Source organism: Convolutriloba macropyga, chromosome 7 (assembly GCF_964194025.1).
Source record: "Convolutriloba macropyga chromosome 7, txConMacr16.3, whole genome shotgun sequence".
In the NCBI taxonomy this organism is placed as follows: domain Eukaryota; kingdom Metazoa; phylum Xenacoelomorpha; order Acoela; family Convolutidae; genus Convolutriloba; species Convolutriloba macropyga.
In genome coordinates, this window is record NC_134474.1 from 5,322,231 (window position 1) to 5,339,063 (window position 16,833).

The 16,833-nt window shown below is 39.3% G+C and overlaps 1 protein-coding gene and 2 non-coding genes across 3 annotated transcripts in view; all 3 read left to right on the forward strand.

Moving 5' to 3' along the window:
- LOC142342060 (alanine--glyoxylate aminotransferase 2, mitochondrial-like) overlaps positions 1-16,833 on the forward strand; it is a 57,903-nt gene that overhangs the window by 6,535 nt on the left and 34,535 nt on the right. The window lies entirely within an intron of this gene.
- Positions 2,164-2,354, forward strand: LOC142343345 (U2 spliceosomal RNA). The gene has a single exon (XR_012759214.1). It is a non-coding gene; the product is annotated as a U2 spliceosomal RNA (small nuclear RNA).
- LOC142343340 (U2 spliceosomal RNA) lies at positions 5,672-5,861 on the forward strand. Its single transcript, XR_012759211.1, has one exon. It is a non-coding gene; the product is annotated as a U2 spliceosomal RNA (small nuclear RNA).

The following is a 16,833-nucleotide window of genomic DNA, read 5'->3' on the forward strand; positions in this document are numbered from 1 at the left end:
ACTTACGAACCCGCTTCATAACTCTAGTTGAGGGGGGGGGGAGGGGAGGGGAGGGCGTGGGGTTCAAAAGTGACTATTAATAAACGGTTCAGCAGATAGTTATATTCGACGTAAAGTCTGTTCGTGGGTAAAGCTAAGTCATTTTCGTAGAAAGTCAAAGTCAAGCATATTTTTTTCATGAGTCGAGGTCTAAACTGGTCAGCTTGACAAGGTTCTTTGAATCAAATTCAGTCAGGAGCTTAGCGCACTGTTTACTAATTCTCGACTTTATCTCGTTCGTAATTGTTCATTATTCTAAATTAAGCACAACAATACCATGGTGTCATTTGACTAATGGTAAGTCATAAGAGTGCCTCAACAACTATTGCACTTAGAACTATAATTCCGACTCATTCTACATTTGATACCATTTAGTGAGGTCTATTGCTTTCTATAACGAAACCGAGACATTTGACGTTCCAACTGTCTGGAGTTCATACAACAAACGTTCCTTATGGAGCAATTCCTCGACAAGTCGCCTCCACTTTTTTTGTATTTCTGGACGAGACGTATTTAGAGATGTCATTGCAGCAACCTAAATTTTGTAAAATTGTTTTTAATTAAATTTGAGATGGTTGTCAACTTTGAAGTTGAGTTGAAAAATGATCATCAAAGTTACTGTACATCATCGCTTCTCGGCCTTTTGGCTAAGATCATGAGATCGTTCAAGCCCAACGAAAAGCTTGTGGGCTTGAACGATGCCTTCAATTTAGTAAAAGCCGACTGCGATCTGATCCTAAACAGCGACTTGACCCCAATGCAAAAGTTGCACGCAGTCAGGACGCACGTTATGCCAAAGCTCTATCATTTAATTCAAAACACGTCTCCCCTACAATCTCATCTGAAGAAGATTAATGCATATATGAGGAAAGTGGTCAAAATAATCTGCTTCCTACCTGAAAAGGCAACTTCAAGCTACTGCCACCTTAGCAGGATACATGGGGGGCCAGGAATACCTGACGTCGTTTGGCTGCGGCGCACGAATATAATTACGTCCCTTATCGCCTGCATGAATCAGGAACCAGAATTCACAGAAATAGCACGGGAGATTCTGGGAGTCGAGAACCTCAATGCAATTGTTGATAAAATAAACTCCGGTGAACGAGCTGGCTTGCACCCTGTCCTGAAAGAAGTTTCTTCGGCTTTAAAAGCGTTTAGCAGTGAAAATGAGGCGGAATACCAACTCAAAGCAAATGACAGAAACCATCTAATCCTGACGAAAGATGGAAAGTTCATACCCTTCTACTCCACTCACTTGAAAGCTGTGTCCAACATGTTACCTCTCCGTCAGCTTTTAAAATGCAAGAACCAAGGACGGTTCTTTGAAACATTGCAACACTCACCTGCGGCAACAAGATCAATCTACAATTTCCATACAAAGATGTGCGATTGGCGTTTTGCTCACAAAGCAAGACTAAATCTAAGCCCCTTGAAAGGTTCAATAACGTGGACAGATCAAATAAATAAAAACTGCAGACGTTGCCAACTAGGCGACGAAACCCTGAACCACGTGTTGAATTCATGTCCAGCCCAAAAGAAAGAAATTGTAGGACGACACAATAAAGTACGCGACCACATTGAAAATTGGATACCTGACCATGTCACCTTTTTTTCGGAACAGCGTTTTGGCGACTGCCAACCCGATTTCGTCATCGAAACGGACACTCAATACATTATTGCAGATGTGAAGATCTCAAATGAAAACCCATCCTTATGGAATCGAATTCATAGCAATAATGCAACCAAATACGAAAAATTAAAAAACTTCTTTGCCAACCGAGGAAAGCCAACAAGTGTTGAGACACTTCAGTTTGGATGCTTGGGATCGGCCTCGATGTCGTGCGCTAAAACCTTGAAAAAGATCATGCAAAGTCAACGGAAAACAAACGCCACACTTCGAGCAATCTCAAATATACTTGTCCACCAGGCACGTAATCAAACTGTTACCCACCTTACCGGGAAGCACCAAAATGAGTGAAAAACTCCGAAAGTTTTAACAATTTCCGCTGAACTCCTTATCCTTTACTTTTGTACTAAACTTATTTCCCTTTTGTTTTGTTCTTTTTCTCTTGACTCAAATATCATCGGATGTTTTTGTGCTATTCAAATCTGTAAACAATAATTATCTGTATTATTCTGTGATATTAATTCAATATTCTATCTGTTCTTGTCAGCTTAATATCTGGCATGTCGGGCATTGCCTGGCTCCAATATTAAACTGCTTTTTGATCCTCGGATCCGACAAAGATGCTTGCTTCAGTCGGTCCATGGATTGTCCCGGTCCTACAACTACCACCGGGTACGGTCCATCAAAAGTTGCCATTAAAATGTATGTTTCATGTTACTGTCTTTTGTCAGGTGTCTTCGACGACATGCTGTCAACTGCCGTAGATTAGGAGTCGTCCTTCTGTTTAGTTGGATGTTGGTTTTTATTTCTTCACACTTTTTGATTTTAATCAGAAGTCCATTTAGAGGGATTCTTTCAACCAGGCTGGAGTAGAAAAGTGGGGGAGTTTCTTCTTGTATTTATCGCCTTCTGCAGAGCAGTCTGTCCAAAAATCGGGTCTGTCAGCCTTGGTTATATGGAACCAACTGCCTTCGTCTTAGAGGACAAACAAATTTGGGGCCGACCAACAGGACAAAATTTCAAATGGACGACACTGAATTTTGTTTTAACTGGACAACAAATGCATGCATTCTCAAGGTTAATCCTCGCTAATCATCAAAACTTTGACCATTTTGAGCATAATGTAGCCAGAAGCATCCATAATGGCTAATAGAAACAAAAAAGGAGGAAAAATTATCTATTCTATTGCACCTGGCCAAGCTTGCGGTACATGGTCATGCCTCAGCGGCCCGGTGGACTTGATATGAATTTATCAGCGTTTTATTAGATGGCGGCTGTAACGAAGCACCCGAGTTTATCGCAAACAATTTCGAAACATCAAATGAAATCGAATTACAGAGCTACCGCAACCCATCCCCACGCCCCGAAATAATCGGAAGCGGCACAGACGTGGAAGTCGGCGATGAACTGCACAGTGGCACAGGAAAAGAAAGCAGCGAGGCAGCTTCCGACTACAATTGTAGGTGCGGCATACCGTGCAAAACTTTTGACCCAGACAAATGGATGAGAACAACTGCTCCCCCAAATCGCCTAAAAATCATTCTTGGATAAAAAGGCTCGGAAACTGTCCCCTAGAGACCTACAAGCATTATACTCTAAAAGTTCCAAGAAAGCCATGGAGTATTTGAAATCGTCTGATCAAATCGCGTGCGAGATACCAAGTAATGTTCTCAAAGACGAAGTGAACGCCCAGTTCAACTTTGATCCAGGGCCAGTCAATATCCCAACTTTGGCCGAAATGCAGCTTAGCAGTAGACGAACTTAATCGACCTTTCGATTTAGCCGAAGTGAAAAAGGCCCTAAAGAATTGTGAATCGGCGCCTGGTCCCGACAGCTAGACGTACAAGCAAATATTTTTGCAAATTAAAGGTTTCGCTGAAAATTATCTTGGCGGGATGCATCAAATTGGATGCACAGGAAAAACGCCCAGTTCATGGAAATCGTACTATTCGCTCCTTCTGTTTAAGAAACCTACGGAATATCAACCGGGCGATGAGAAACTTTTGAAGAAATTTCGACCAATTGCATTGGCAAATGTAAGCTACAAGCTACTAACGTCGATTTTGGCCTCAAGGCTATCCAAATGGCTGGAAGCTAATAAAGGCATATCATGGTCTCAGCGAACAATTTTTATTAGAAATGTAGTACAATTGATTCAAAATCTGTACAACGGCTGCTCATCGTTACCAATCTCAGTTGAGAAAAAACCTCACTGCGATCCAATTCCTATCAAACGAGGTGTTAAGCAAGGATCTAACATGTCTTCGTCCTCTTTAATTTTTACATAAATCCAATAATTGAAGCTGCGGCTGAGGCCGGCGGCACATGTCTAGGATATATGGACGATCTGGCATTTATCCTCCCCGATGCCAACTCTGCCCAAGCGGTTGCGGACAATATCACCGAAACCGCTTCTTCCCTCCATATGAGCTTTAACATCAAAAAATGCGGGGTCATGAATGGAAACCATGATGTTATCATGAACATGGAACCTATCCCCGCCACGCCAATCTACAAGTACCTCGGCGCCTGGGCTAACAACAAAAAGCTTGTGGGCTTGAATGATGCCTTCAATCTAGGAAAATCCGACTGCGATCTGATCCTAAACAGCGACTTGACTCCAATGCAAAAGTTGCACGCAGTCAGGATGCACGCTCTGCAAAAGCTTTATCATTTGATCCAAACACGTCTCCGCTACAATCTCATCTGAAGAAGATTAATGCATATATGAGGAAAGTGGTCAAAATAATCTGCTTCCTACCTGAAAAGGCAACTTCAAGCTACTGCCACCTTAGCAGGATACATGGGGGCCAGGAAAACCTGATGTCGTTTGGCTGCGGCGCACGATTGTAATTACGTCCCTCATCGCTTGCATGAATCAGGAATCAGAATTCACAGAAATAGCACGGGAGATTCTGGGAGTCGAGTACCTCCAGGCAATTGTTGATGAAATAAACTCCGTTGAACGAGCTGGCTTACACCCTGTCCTGAAAGAAGTTTCCTCGGCTTTAAAAGCGTTTAGCAGTGAAAATGATGCGGAATACCAACTCAAATTAAATGAGAGAAACCAACTAATCCTGACATGGAAAGTACCAACTAATCCTAAGATGGAAAGTTCATTCCCTTCTACTCCACTCACTTGAAAGCTGTGACCAACATGTTACCTCTCCGTCAGCTTTTAAAATGCAAGAACCAAGGACGCTTCTTTGAAACAATGCAACACTCACCTGCGGCAACAAGATCAATCTACAATTTCCATACAAAGATGTAAGATTGGCGTTTTGCTCACAAAGCCAGACTAAATCTAAGCCCCTTGAAAAGTTCAAAAACGTGGACAGATCAAATAAATAAAAACTGCAGACGTTGCCAACTAGGCGACGAAACCCTGAACCACGTGTTGACTTCATGTCCAGCCCAAAAGAAAGAAATTGTAGGACGACACAGTGAAGTACCCGACCACATTGAAAAGTGGATACCTGATCATGTCACCTTTTTTTCGGAACAGCGTTTTGGCGACTGCCAACCCGATTCCGTCATCGAAACGGACACTCAATACGTTATTGCAGATATAAAGATCTCAAATGAAAACCCATCCTTATGGAATCGAATTCATAGCAATAATGCAACTAAATATGAAAAATTAAAAAGTTCTTTGCCAACCGAGGAAAGCCAACAACTGTTGAGACACTTCAGTTTGGATGCTTGGGATCGGCCTCAATGTCGCGCGCTAAAACTTTGAAAAAGATCATGCAAAGTCTACGAAATACAAAGGCCACACTTCGAGCAATCTCAAGTATACTTGTCCACCAGGCACGGAATCAAACTGTTACTCAACTTACTGGGAAGCACCAAAATGGGTGAAAAACTCCGAAAGTTTACCAATTTGCGTTGAACATCATATCCTTTACGTTTGTACTAAACTTATTTCCCTTTTGTTTTTCTTCTTTTTCTTGACTCAAAAATCATCGGATGATTTTGTGCTATTCAAATCTGTAAACAATAATTATCTGTATTATTCTGTGATATTAATTCAATGTTCTATCTTTTCTTGTCAGCTTAATATCTGGCATGTCGGGCATTGCCTGGCACCAATATTAAACTGCTTTTTGATCCTCGGATCCGACAAAGAAGCTTGCTTCAGTCGGTCCACGGATCGTCCCGGTCTTACACAGCCGCCGGGTACGGTCCAACAAATGTTACCATTAAAGTGTATGTAGCAAGTCACTGTCTGTAGAGTGTTTTCTTCGACGACGTGCTGTCAACTGACGTAGATTAGGAGGGGTCCTTCGTTTTAGTTCGATGTGGGTGTTTATTTCTTCACACTGTTTCATGTTAATCAGAAGTCTATTCAGCAGGATTGTTTTAACCAGGCTGGAGTAGTAAAGTGGGGGAGTTTCTTCCAATATTTATCGTCTTCTGCAGGGCATTCTGTCCAAAAATTGGGTCTGTCAGCCATGGTTATATGGAACAGTCTGCCTTAGTCTTAGAGGACCAACAAATTTGGGGCCGACCAACAGGACAAAATTTCAAATGGACGACACTGAATTTTGTTTTAACTGGACAACAAATGCATGCATTCTCAAGGTTAATCCTCGCTAATCATCAAAACTTTGACCATTTTGAGCATAATGTAGCAAGAAGCATCCATAATGGCTAATAGAAACAAAAAAGGAGGAAAAATTATCTATTCTATTGCACCTGGCCAAGCTTGCGGGACTTGGCCATGCCTCAGCGGCCCGGTGGACTTGCTATAAATTTATTAGCCAAACGTGAGGGCGTGACCTAATCTATCACAACTGGTCCGTCAACTAGGACTAAATTATCAGAGCATATTGAGATTTTCCATATATTGGTTTTTTTGTCGTCCAATTGTAACACAATTCCGGAGTCGCCTATTTGAAACATCTTTCATTTGAAATTACGCCCCTCATAAAATTACCCAAAATTAAGGCCACAAAAATGTCACACTTAACCCAGTGTGATGGTTTCGAATGGAAACAACTCTACGTTAAAAATTCAGAAAAGAAAAGAACATCTTAACTGATTAAATCTATTGATGTGTGGCGATATCGTGGCCACAATGATAGACTTGTACTTAAACCCAAATTTGTCCCGAGTCCAACATTATCTTTCTAGCTAGCTAACTTAGTTTTTCTTTGTAGGTTTAAGAATAGAGAAATACTATGAAAACGAGCTAAGTTTCTTATGCTTTCAGGACCTATTTTCAGCTAAAAACTCAATTGATTGAATTTTTTGATACGACATAACAACAAAGGTGTCTAGAACATCGACCGAAAAACAACGTTTGGACTTGCAGAATGCAGAATACTGTACTGCGTTTCATTATCAATCAGCGAAAGCTTTTTCTCTTTTTGCTTCCTTTTCCCAAATTAATTGTACATTTTGCGACGCTAAGATAAAACGAGCTTCCTTTGAAAGAGATACAATCAGACATTCGTGCCTTTGATGTAACCGAAAAAAAGCTGATGAGGTTATTACCGACGTCGTTTTCGAATGTAATTATTTTAAGCTTTTATGTCCCGATAGGAGCAAAACTACAACTCATCAAGAAACTCATTTCGGTGAAGAGAATCATGAAGTTTAATTATACCTCTACTGCAATTTCAACCGAATGTTTGGGACCCAAAATTCACCTAGCAGCCACCTCAGTTTGGTGACGAGATTGTCGAAAGCCTTGCACAGAGACTACTATCTTTGAAGAACATAAAGTTTTGAATGGGTTTGTAGAACATCCAACCACAATATACTTTTATCATCCATATTGAACTTGAACCAGTCACAACCATATAGAACGAGGGCAAAACATTACTTGCGTTGTCACTGGAGACAGCTATCTGTTAATTTGAAACCAATTCTAAAATGCTCTTTTCCAGTTTCACCACATATGAGTCCGAGTCCATTGGTTTGCAAAAAAGATGACAACTCCTACGACTTCCTGGAGGAATGCAATAAAAGACAAAGCATTGATGGGTGCATTGCTACTGTCAGTCAAAGGAAAGAATTAAAGCGTCCTAAACGTTACAATAACCGAGTTTTGAGTGGCGCCGAGCAACAAAACTGTATTCCCGCAACACAAAACAAAACATAAAAACATTCAAAATTGTTCAGCACAAAATTGTAAAATGGAACCTCAAAGCAAATACAACACCTCATTAAACAAATTGCCAAAAAACCGACTACAAATAAAATGCGCCGACTTTGCGCAGAATGTGCCAAAACAAAAAGTTCCTATGTGAAGCTTTCAAATAAATCAGGCCATAAGTCAGCAATCGCGCCTGATTTAAGGACATACAGAGACCAAGGAAGATTAAAAAGTTTACAACAGATTTACTAGAGGGAGTTGCCATACAATGGATGCAGTTGGTAAGACACCAAAAATGTGAAAATACTTCAATAGTTTGATGGTTTGCAAACAATTAGGTTCAGAAGTACCGTCTGATAGTTTTTCCCACGTTAGTTTTAAACTTCCCATTTCGACAATGGCAAAAAGTATGACACAAAGACTTGAGCCGAATAATGGAATAACCACTGGACAGGACGTGGTGCTATAGAAAACACTTAAGCCATGCCCAACGAGCTGAGTTGTAGATAATCAATAATTTATTTTGACATTACGGTTGCCCTTAACAGTGTGAGTCAAGATTTAAAGCTTAATATGCCTCTGAACTGTGAATGTCCTGAAGGAATTGTAAACTTTATTAAGTCCAAATAATCTGAACGGCAAAAGTCTTTGCAAAAATAAGTATAAAACGAGGGGTCAGAGAAAGAGAGAGAGAGAGAGAGAGAGAGAGAGAGAGAGAGAGAGAGATGCCCATGGATCCCAGGCAGGGAATCAAGTAATCCGAATAGCAGAAGTCTTTGTAAGCAATTCATTACAAAACGAGGGCTCAGACAGGAAAATGATTTCTTATTTTACTTGTTCAGTGATCTTGTTGTGAGTATTGGGCGTACTACAAGTTTAAACCGCCTGGGTTACTTGGATGATATTGCCATAATCTTTATAGGAGTAAAAAATAAAAGAAATAGTTCTGAAAGTCTGAGAAGTAGCAGCAAGGCTTTCTGTTTGTTTCAACTTGCCAAAGTTTGGAATCTCGAAAAACTGATTTTATTAACGCTAAACTGGTCAGTCCTGTTACAGAGTTACGTGCATTTAAATATCTAGGCACCGCAGCATTTCTAAATAAAGTTAGAGAGGTCCAATACTGTTTTCAGCGAGCCTAGGTGGTTGCAGAATAAATCGAATAATGAGCCTTAACACCGATGCAAAATTTTTTTCAATCAACGAAAACGATTGGTATGCTTTTTGTCTTAATGAAAACTCCAGCTTATATGCATCTTCGTTTAAAGTACAGTATACATGGTGTTTCATACTTAGTACTTTCTGAAGCCAGTTTGACACTCCTGTCGTTCCGGAGAACTATGAACCCTAATGACGAGTTTGGCGAGTGTACAAGAGTTGTCCTTCTCAAAAGCAAACCTCTCAAAAGCAAACGCTATTATTAAAGAAAAGTGAAAAACAGGGATGGACAAAGTAGTTCACGCAACTTTGAAACCACTGATAAACTATTTGGAATTAGATATCAAATTTCACATTGTTGACGGGAACAATTGCGGTGTGGTTATGAAATTGTATTAGTAACCGTGTTTTCAGTGGCCACGAGCTACAAAATTTGTATTCCAGTAACACAAAGAAAACTCAAACATAATCCAAAACTTTTCAGAGATAAATTGTAAAATAGAACCTAAAAGCATATACAACAGCTGAAGAAGTCATTCGCCAAAAAACACAATATGACCAGACTAGTGGATGAATTTGAGCATCATGCGCAAAAAAAGGGTTTCTATGTGCACATTTAGTGTCGGTCAAACAAACGAGGCCATCAATCAGGATTGGAGCCTGACTGATGGACAAAAAGAGACTAAGAAAGACTAAAAATATACAACTGATTTACTTAAGGGAGTTGTCATACCATGGCTGCAGTTGGCAAGACACACAAATCGTTGAAATACTACTATAGTTTGAGGCTTTTCAAACGGTTAGGTGAAGAATTTCCGTCGTATAGTTTTGTCCCACGTTAGCTCGGAAGTGCTTATCTCAACACTAGAAAAGATGTCACGATGTTGTGAAACGGTTAAAGGAAGCTCTTGTGAAGAGTGAGCTGTTTTTGCAAGACGTGGTGCTATAAAAAACACTACAGCTGTGGCCAACGAGCTAAAATCGAGAAAATCAGTTCTTTATCTTGAAATTACGGTCGCACATCAAAAATTTGAGCCAAGATTTAATGCTTAACGTGCAGCTGAACTGTGATTGTCTTGATTGGAATGTAAACTTGATTAAGTCCAAACAAACTAAACGGCGAAAACTTCTGCAAAAAATTTGTAGAAAACGAGGGGTCACGAAAAGTCTTTGCAAAAAAATCATTACAGAGTGAGCAGTCAGACAGGGATGGCCCAATAAAAACGATTTCTTTTTACTTGTTCAGTGATTTTCTTGTGTGTAATGGGCCTACTACAAATTCAATCCGCCTGGGTTACTTGGATGATATTGCCATAATCTTTTATTAAGAGTAAGAAATAAGAGAAACAGTCTTGAAAGTCTGAGAAGTAGCAGCAAGGCTTGGTGTTTGTTTCAATTTGCCAAAGTGTGAAATCTCGAACAACTGGTTTTATTTACAATGAACTGACCATTCTTGTCACAGAGGAACGTGCATTTAAATATCTAGGCACGGCAGCCTTTCTGAATATGGTTGGAGAGGTAAAATATTGATTTCATCGAGCTTGGAACGTTGCAGAACAAATTGAAATATCACCCTTCAGACCAATGCAAAAAGTTTTTTAATCAGAACAAAAACTATTGGTATGCTTTTTTGTCTGATTGAAAACTCCAGTTAGTAACATAGAAAACATCACAAATTCAACTTTGTTATACGGAAAATAGTTAAACATATTTCTTGTTTACCTGAGCAAACAGGCAAAGCCTAAATGCTTCTACTTCGAAACTACAGTGGACGGGGTATCGCATACTTAGTAGTTTTGCAGGCCAGTTTGAAACAGCGGTCGTTTCTGACGACTATGAACCTGGATGACGAACTTGGCGAGTATACAAGAGGTCTCCGTCTCCTTCTCAGAACTATGAACCCTAATGACGAGTTTGGCGAGTGTACAAGAGTTCTCCTTCTCATAAGCAAACCTATCTATAACGCTATTAATAAAGAAAAGTGAAAAACAGGGATGGACAAAGTAGTTCACGCAACTTTAAAACCACTGATAAATTATTTGGAATTCGATATTAAATTTCACATTGTTGACGGGAACAATTGCAGTGTGGTTTTGAAATAGCACTAGTAACCGTGTTTTGAGTGGCCACGAGCTACAAAATTTGTATTCCAGTAACACAAAGAAAACTCAAACATAATCCAAAGCTTTTCAGAGGTAAATTGTAAAATAGAACCTCATAGCATATACAACAGCTGAACAAGTCATTCGCCAAAAAACACACTATGACCAGACTAGTGGATGAATTTGAGCATCACTTGCAAAAAAGGATTTCTATGTGCACATTTTGTGTCGGTCAAACAAACGAGGCCATCAATCAGTATTGGGGCCTGACTGATGAACATAAGGAGACTAAGAAAGACTAAAAATATACAACTGATTTACCTGAGGGAGTTGTCATACCATGGCTGCAGTTGGCACGACACACAAATCGTTGAAATACTACTATAGTTTGAGGCTTTTCAAACGGTTAGGCGAAGAATTTCCGTCGTATAGTCTTGTCCCACGTTAGCTCTGAAATTCTTATCTCAACACTAGAAAAAAGATGTCACGATGTTGTGAAACGACTAATGGAATCTCTTATGAAGAGTGAGCCGTTTTCGCAAGACGTGCTGCTATAAAAAACACTCTAGCCGTGGCCAACGAGTTAAAATCGAGAAAATCAGTTCTTTATCTTGAAATTACGGTCGCACATCAAAAGTTTGAGCCAAGATTTAATGCTTAACGTGCTGCTGAACTGTGATTGTCTTGATTGGAATGTAAACATGATTAAGTCCAAACAAACTGAACGGCAAAAACTTTTGCAAAAAATTTGTAGAAAACGAGGGGTCACGAAAAGTCTTTGCAAAACAAATCATTACAAAGCGAGCACTCAGACAGGGATGGACCAAGGAAAACAATTTCTTTTTACTTGTTCAGTGATTTTCTTGTGTGTAATGGGCCTACTACAAATTCAATCCGCTGGTTTACTGGGATGATATTGCCATAGTCTTTAATTATGAGTAAGAAATAAGAGAAATAGTCTTGAAAGTCTGAGAAGTAGCAGCAAGGCTTGGTGTTTGCTTCAATTTGCCAAAGTGTGAAATCTCGAACAACTGGTTTTATTTATGATGAACTGACCATTCTTGTCACAGAGGAACGTGCATTTAAATATCTAGGCACGGCAGCCTTTCTGAATATGGTTAGAGAGATAAAATACTGTTTTCAGCGAGCTTGGAACGTTGCAGAACAAATTGAAACATCAGCCTTCAGACCAATGAAAAAAGTTTTTCAATCAGAACCAAAACTATTGGTATGCTTTTTTGTCTGATTGAGAACTCCAGTTAGTAACATAGAAAACATCACAAATTCAACGTTGTTATACGAAAAATAGTTAAACATATTCCTTGTTTACCTGAGCAAACAGGAAAAGCCTATATGCTTCTTCTTCGAAACTACAGTGGACGGGGTATCCCATACTTAGTAGTTTTGCAAGCCAGTTTGAAACAGCGGTCGTTTCTGACGACTATGAACCTGGATAACGAACTTGGCGAGTATACAAGAGGTCTCCCTCTCAAAAACAAACATCTCTGTGGCGCTATTCATGCCATAAAGAAATGTGAGCCAAGATTTAATGTGAGCCAAGATTTAACGCGCTTCTGAACTGTGACTGTCTTGAATGGATAGTGAACTTGACTCAGTCGAAGTAATCTGAATGGCGACAACCTTTGCAGAAAAATGAGCATCAAACGAGGGGTCAGAAAAGGATGCCCAGGGATCCCAGACAGGGATTCAAGTAATCCAAATAGCAAAAGGCTTTGCAGAAAAATCACTATAAAACGCGTTGTTAGACAGTGATGCCCCAAAGAACATAATCTCTTACTTTACTAATGGGTCATAGATCCTCTTGTGAGTAATGGGCGTACTAAAATATTAATCAGCCTAGGTTACTTGGGTGATGTGGCCATAATCTTTGAATAGAAGAAAGAAACAAAAGAAATTTGCTTGAAAGTCTTAGAAATAGCGCCAAAGCTTTGTGTTTGTTTCAGCCAGCCGAATTGTGGAATCTTGTTTTTACCAACAAAGAACTGGTTTCTCTTTACGGTGGAACGTGCATTTAAATGTCTATACACGGCAGCTTTTGCAAGCATAGTTATAGATATCATTATAGGTATCAAATATTAATTTCATCGAATCTGGAACGTTGCGGAACAAATTGAATCGTCGGCCTTCGCACTGATGCAAAATCTTTTTTCAATCAATTTTTTCAATCAAATTTTTCTTTGAAACCAAACTGCTATCTGGGGCTATTTATGCTATAAACATTCGTGAAAACAGGGGAGGAACAAAAAATTCTCCACATCTCTGAAACCACTGATAGACTATTTGGAATCAGATATACAGTTTCACTTGTTTGAAGGGAACACGTGTAGTTGCGAATAATATGCCATACCTCAAACCATGACCAATGGTTAATAGGTAACTAAAAAGAATTGATTGAAAATGGTGTTTCTTGCACCTAACAAAGGTGGTTTAGGCGTTTTCTATCTTTAAAACCCATCCCACCAATTTAATTTTTCAATTTTTACATGAAACCTTGCACTTACCGTTACGTTCATAAAATACGCCTCAATCCTATTGCTGTGAAGGAAAAGATAAACTATGGTAGGAAGTCTCAACGTAACAAAGACTTGCAGAAGCTCCAGAAACGCTAAAAAAACATTTTAATAGTAAGCATCATCCACAGCATTAGCGTAATCTATCGCTAGGATGATAATCGATATCAGATTGAAAAAGCTTACCCAAGAAAAAAACTGTAAGGAAGGAACAATGTTTTTGGATTCCTTAATCTGATCTAATTGTTCTATAGCCCAAAAACCAAAAGAAATTTATTCTGCATTTCCAAGTTTCAGCCCAAAATTTTGCTAAATCAACAAAGTCCTGGAATTGATAAAACAATTTAAATATTTTTCAACGGTTGGCTTTACCAAAATATTATTGAAAAACTCCCAAAGAGTTTCCGTCCTTCTAATTTTGTTTTCTACAATAAAGTTAGCTAAAAACTGCTCAGTTCAAATTTCAGGAAAAAGCATGACACGATTGCTTGAAAAAAAATTTGGAATATCTTCAGGAAAGAGAGCAGATTTCTCAAGCCGTGGTGTTAAAAAACACAACTGTCACGGCCAAATTTCTGGCTTTGAGAACATCAGTTTTCTACCTTGCCATTACCGACGCTTTTAAAAGACTGTGGAACGATTTGAAAATTTTAATTCTTGCGAATTGTGGTTGTTCTCAATGGATTGTGAACCTGAGTCACTTTACGAATCCTTCACAACAAATTCAACTAATCTTAATGGCGGATACCCTTGTCCAAAAATCAGTATAGACGAGGGGTCAGTCAGGGAGGCACCCGAAGTGCTTCCTGATTAAACTTGTGTTCATCTTGTGAGCACTCTGTCTACAAACAAATCAACCAGACTGAATCACATGGTTCATATTGCCATAATCTATGAATCGGAGTAAGAGGTGAAAGAAAAAGTATTGAGAGTCCCGGAAAAGCTATCAAGAGTTGGTTTGTGTTTCAACTAATCAATGTATGGAGTCTCGAGCGTCGAACAGTAGTAGGTTTTATCAATGGTGAACTATTTCATCTTGTTATGGAGGAACGTTCATTAAAATATCTGTGCGAGACATCCTTTTCAAGTATGATTGAAGGTGTGGAAACCTCTTCTTAGCGAGTCTTGAATATTGCCGCACAAATTTTATCATCAACCCTCACACCAAAGCAAAACCTACATGCGATCAGAACAAAAGTACTTCCTATGACTTTTCATCTTATTGAAAATTCCACCACGGAACGAAGAAATTTTTCATGATTTTATCAAGTTTTATGGTGGTTAGTAAAACAAATTTGCTGCTTACCTGAGCTAGCAGTCAACTCTTATATACATCTAAACCAAATATACAGTGGACCAGGTAGCCCTGATCTTGTGCTTTTGAAAGCCAAGCTGACCCTCCAGTTTTCCTAGGAGCTATGAACCTGGATAATGAACATGCGAAATATACTAGAAGCCTCCCCATTAAATTAAAATCTCTCTCTCTCTCTCTCTCTCTCTCTCTGACGCTATTCATGTCGTAATCAAACGTCAAAAAGTGGGTTTATCAACCATGGATAAAAAAAATTCTCATCTTTGAAGAAACGACTGAACAATTATTTGGAATCGGGCATCCAGTCACCTGTCTGACGGGAACAACTGCAGTACATTTGTGAATGGACTGCAGTTAACTACAATATTAAATAGATAACTAGAAGGGCAATTCTAGAAAATGATGCTTTGTGCACCTAATCAAGGTCGTTTAGCTATTCTCCATCTTCAAACCCAATTCCCACCAAACCGTTCTTCAAATGGAGTTTTATCAACAAAAAAAACTTATTCCTCTGATGGAAGCTGTGGTGTGAAATCTCAACGTAACAAAGACTTGTAGAAGATGTCTTTCTGCTCCGGAAACTCTAAGTCACGTTACTAATGGATGCATCATCCACGGCAAAGCATAATCTGAGACGACATATTGATATTCAAGATCACATTGAAAACAGCTTAGCCAAGTAACTGTGATGAAGAAGCAACTATTTGGGAATCCTCAATCTGTTCTAATTGTTAAATTTCCCAAAAAATAGAAGGACTTTAGTCTTGATTTCAGGACAAAAGATTGCTAAAACACCAAAATCATGGAATTGACACATCTTTTTGATGCTCTTGGAACGGACGAGTGATTACCAACGCAGCATGGAAAAACTGCCAAAGAGTTATCACACGTTAGCTATCAACTTATAAACCACTCACATCAATTTTAGCAAAGCAAGACACGATTGTTTGAGTAGAAAAAAAATCTTTAGAACAAAAAGCTGTTTTCTCAGGACGTGGTATTTAACAAAACACAAGAGTCGGGGCCAAAACGCTGCCTTCAAAAACACTAGCTCTTTAACGTGATTTGACCCACGTTTTTAACAGCTTGAGCCATGATTTAAAGTCAGCGCCCCTTTTGAAACGTGAATGTCCTGAATGGATCGTGAATTTGATTAAGTCACTTTAAGAATCTTGCACAACAACTCGAATTAATCTTAATGGCAAATGCCTGTTCCAAAAATCATTATAGAAGAGGGAGAAGAAAGGGAGGCCTCTCAAGTGCTTCCTGATTAAATACAGTTAGAGATCTTCCTGAGAGCATTGGGTCTACGAGCAAATCAATCAGAAAGGTTTACATAGATGATGTTGCCCTAATCATTGCTTCCGAGTCAGAAACAAGGAATAAGTCCCAAAGGTCACGGAAATGGCATCTTATTTTGATTTTTTTAACCCATCAAACTTAGGCATCTCGAACGTCGATCAGCGGGTTTTCATCAACTGTGAAGTAGTTTTTCTGGTTACAAAGGAACGTGGACTTATATATCTAGGTGAAGCAGTCATTCCATGTTGGAGCTATCGATTCCTGTTCCGAGCGAGCCTGGAGCGTTGAGGAACAAATCGAATAATCTACTACTTCATCGACACAAAATTTACATGCTATCGGAAAAAAAGTACTAAAGTACTGCTTATGTCTTTTCCCTTTATTGAAAATTCCATTGAACAGATTTGCAGACTGAATCGGAATATTTGCAGCTTCGAAATATGACAAACCTTTCGGTTCAGTTGTGCTATACGGAAACTAGTAAAACAAGTTATCTGCCTATATGAGCTAGCAGAGCAGTCAACTTCTATATGCACCAAACGTACTGTGGACGTGGTATCCATGATCTAGGACCTTTGAATTCCAAACTGACCCTCCATTCTTACCTGACAGATATGAACCTTGAGGATGAACTTGGCGATAATATCAGTTGCCTGCAAATT